The sequence below is a fragment of the Podarcis bocagei genome, assembly GCF_964188305.1.
Source record: "Podarcis bocagei genome assembly, chromosome: 14".
Classification (NCBI taxonomy): Eukaryota; Metazoa; Chordata; class Lepidosauria; order Squamata; family Lacertidae; genus Podarcis; species Podarcis bocagei.
This window is the reverse complement of record NC_138139.1, coordinates 3,352,935-3,357,300: the sequence shown is the minus strand read 5'-3', so window position 1 is coordinate 3,357,300 and position 4,366 is coordinate 3,352,935. Positions and strand designations below refer to the sequence as shown.

General features: G+C 40.9%; 1 long non-coding RNA gene across 1 annotated transcript; it reads right to left on the bottom strand.

Moving 5' to 3' along the window:
• Positions 1 to 558: 558 nt before the first annotated feature.
• On the bottom strand, positions 559 to 3,857 carry LOC308573612. The gene is made up of 2 exons (XR_014002141.1): positions 3,254 to 3,857; positions 559 to 2,456 (listed from the first exon to the last, which is right to left on the bottom strand). It is a non-coding gene; the product is annotated as an uncharacterized lncRNA (long non-coding RNA).
• Between the last annotated feature and the right edge of the window lie 509 nt (positions 3,858 to 4,366).

Here is a 4,366-nt window from a genome sequence, read left to right as displayed (position 1 = left end):
CTGACTGGCAGCAGCTTTCCAGGTTTTCAGGCAGGGAGTCTTTCCCAGCTTTCCCTGGAGATGCTGGAGACAGAACCCAAGACCTCCTACATGCAAAGCAACTGCTCCACCACTGAGCTCTGCCCCCGGGTTGTACGGGTTATTCAGATACAGCAAATGCGGAGTTGGCAAGTGGTTTTTTCTTCTTTAAAAACTTACTGGATATTTTTGTGGAAAGAGTAAATCTGGATTAAATGTGGGGAAATCTGGGCTGGCAATGATGTTCATGTGGACGCTGAGAAAAACGTGCATGCAAGATAACACTAATCCCACAATAAACCCTTGTCTGGAAGCACTCTTCATTTATGGAGAAAATCCTTTAATTTACTACAGCTGCTAGAGACATTGATTCAATTTGCACATACACTGTAGAACCAACATGCTAAAATCTAGATTATTTCATATTCATATTGTTATTTCTAAGATAAATTTAGCATTTAACAATGAATAAACAACAACTAAAACCAGATTTAAAAATTTGAAAATCTGATCTATTTTTCTTAAATTTAAAAACCTTACTTTTTTAAAAAAAACACTTGATTTTTATTTCTCCCTTGTCTTAGCAGAGCTTGCAGGAGTCTTCCATGAAAGGTGCACATATATGCACCCTGTAGTCTCAAAGTTGTGCACTGGGACTGAGTTGGATGTGCTCCTACACGGGCATATTGCTGGTGTAGCACAGCGGCCACTGAATCCTGTAGCCTCCTGAGCTTCAGCACAGAACGGCACAGTTACTTATACAAAGGTTAGCTTTGTAGCATTACAACTAAATAATATATGATAATTTATTTCCTTTTGTGAACAGCATTCTATTATGAGTAACGGAAGTTCTTCCTGTTCTTTCCAGGAGGCTGCTTTCCCCCCTGCAAAGGTGGAGGTTTTTTTCTTTTTAATCAAACCATTAAGCACATTACCTAAGTAAAAGAGGATTTCAGCTATTGGGATGGAAAAGTTAATTTTTCACAGATTAGAGGTCAAATGTTTATGTTTAACTCCTGGTAGTCCTATTACGTACAATAAACTTAAAAGTATTACAGCGGGATCCTGAGTTGCTTTGTATGCAGAATCCCTCTTTCCCACGGACCAAGGGGTTTTTTTTGGTGGTCACTCTGTCTCCTCCCTACACTTAGCATTTTGATTCCCCTAAGGAGACAAGTCAATCTGCAAGCCCCTTCTTCCCCAGCAGAAAAAGCAAAAAGACAAAAATAGGAACCCAGACACATGAAAGGGAAAGCTTCCCCAATCTGGCGCCCTCCAGGTGTTTTGGACTACAACACCCATCAGAGCCACTGGAGGGTATCAGGTCAGGGCAGGCTGTTATAGAGTGTGCTCACAATGGAATCCAGAAACTGGCTTCACATACCTACACCCACACCCCACTGGTATAGTGAAGCAAAGGCTTTCTTTGAGACTCCTTTTTAAGCATTATCTCAGAAGTTGTTTACAACGTCATGATTACAACAATGACATGTAATAGAATTTGGTAGCCTTGCCATTCACAGTTTACTTTTGCATAACAGTTTTGTGCAATTACATGATCATTTGGCTTTGCATGTCTGATGATGCTATTTGATATAATATGCAGATGCCTTTCATTGTATGCCTGTATTCCATCAGCAAAAAACAAACAAAACAAAACCCCAAGCCCAGCAGCATCATTATGAAGTGATGTGTTAACTAAGCCTTTATCCTAAGTTCTGGTACTGAAATGATTGTCACACAAGTTAATCCAAGAATAATATGGAACTCTCTGAAATGACACCTTTTCTTATCTTTGTATTTTTGTGTGAAGCATTTTAAACAAAAAAATATATATTAAGTAAGGACTGTATTTTAAAATGTAATAGCATCTTAATAAATTCACATTTTGTTTTTAAAAATTTGTCATGGAAAATCACAACTCACTTTGTTTTCTTAACTAGATGTTGAAGGGAAGGAAGATAAAAGAGTATATGGAAAAATATATCAAAGTTCTCCAGGCTTCAGGCTAAAAATAGGTGAGGAAGGAGGAAGGAGAAGGCACGGAAGCTCCCATTGTGGCAGGGAAGACATTGCTCTCTCCCCAATGCACAAACAGAATCTGGCCAAACTGGTAGAATTTAACAGTGGTGATGGGAGTTCTTCATTCACTGTACCTAAGCACAGCAGGCTAGCTTACAGGAACTAAAGGAGCAAGGGGTAGTGGCTGCCAAACACAGCATCTGCCACCTGAGGAAATTGCCTTCATGTAATTGCCTTCATCTGCGTAATACAGTGGTACCTCTGGTTACGTACTTAATTCGTTCCGGAGGTCCGTTCTTAACCTGAAACTGTTCTTAATCTGAAGCACCACGTTAGCTAATGGGGCCTCCCGCTGCTGCCGGAGCACGATTTCTGTTCTTATCCTGAAGCAAAGTTCTTAATCCGAGGTACTATTTCTGGGTGTTACCGGAAAAATCCGAGGGCTCCCTTGGACAAAAACAAAGACACCAACCAGGATAACTTGGAGCAAAACAGCAGCCTGTAGGCTTGGCCTTTATTGAACTGTTGCAACAGGGTGTTCCCCTCACTCGCAGGAGAGAGGAAAAGACCCAGAAAGATGGTGTGCAAGACCTTATAAAAACTTTTGAAATTCCCATCCTCTAGGTCAAGCCCACCCCCAGAAACATCATGCATACATTACAGAAAGGAAGGGTTGACATCATGCATACATTACAGAAAGGAGGGGTTGACATCATGCATATATTACAGAAAGGAGGGGTTGAGGGAGGAGTTGTGGTGGTAACCTGAGTGTCCTGTCACCTGGCTGGTTCTTCCTTTCCCCCTGCCCATGCGTCACTTCCAGGAGACAAAAGGAGTTTGCAGTTTCCTGCCCCCAGAGGGAAGATCTGATCACTGTCCTTTGTTTCAGTCCATGCTGAATCCACTCCCATGTGCAAGTTCTTTGTGATCCTGATTGTCTTCTGTCTGGGATCATCAGGGTTAACATAGCAACTGGGCAGGGCTCCTGTGGATGTGCTGGGATGGTGAAGGGATTATGGCTGACCAGAACCAAGCCACCCCCCCTTTGATAGTCCTTGTCATATGGAGTAAAATAAAAATGGAACAGTGCAAATCCGATGTATGGTTGATTTTCTATGAATTTATAACAGAAATGTGGTGTATGTAGGGTGTGAGTGTGAGTGTGTGTGAAGTTTGTACAAACAGAATGATTGGGGTGGGGGGTTCCTGCTACATGGGTTAGCGGAGTCTGTAACCTGAAGCGTATGTAACCTGAAGCATATGTAACCCGAGGTACCACTGTAGTAGAACTGACTATTAAGCACAAGTTAAGTTTAACTAGGAAGAAAATGCCTTACCCTCACCCAGGCATGCACACCCAGCCTGTGTTTTCTGCCATGTCCCCTCCCACACTTTGTGAAGTACAGCCATAAGAAAAATGCTTCCCCGCATGCTACTCTGGAAAGGCTCTGGTAATTCTTTTCTGTTCACAACAGCCAGCATTCTTGCAGAGATAGTTTTCTCCCCTAAAATAAAAAAGGTTTGAAGCCTAAAAGGGCAAAGGTTGGAGAAACTGGGAAAGGGATAATTTACCGCTGTGTGTTTAAAACTGTTAAACAAAAACTCTTAATGAGAAAACACAGGATGAAACCGAAGTGCATCTATGAAGGTGAAATGTGGCCTATATGCTGAAGTTTAATCCAAGGAGACCTCCAGTTAACCGTTAAACAGAGGGATGAATTCTGTGCTATCCGCTGTGTTCATACTGACTAATAAGCAACCTGAAAGTGCACTGCTTTTGAAGCCAATATCTGTCTTAACACTACAAAAACAACACATACCAGTAAATTCAAGAAATTCAAGAAAATAAATGTCTAATTTTGGCATATCTTTACACTTTCCTCAATAAACATAAATGTAATAAAAGAAATGAATAAAAAGGTAGTAAAGGGAATTTTGTTTCATTTTGCTTCTCTAATGTTTGAAAATTCACCAACATCACAAAGATAAATTTTTGTTGCACTAAATTCAGATACTTAGGGGTACATATAACCAAAAACCTCAACGAACTATACCTCCACAATTACAAGCCCCTGTGGTGAGAAATTAACAAAGACTTCAGGAAATGGAACAACACCAACTTCACCCTCTCAGACAAAATAGCCGCGATCAAAATGATCACTCTCCAAAATTAACCTACCTATTCCAAACCTTCCCAATCTGGATTCCCCCAACCCAACTCTGTAGATGGTAGAAAAAAACTACACTCGTTTATTTTCTCGCACAAAAAGCCAAGAATAAGCTGCAAATATCTGCATCTTCTTTCCTCAGAAGGAAGATGGGGAAT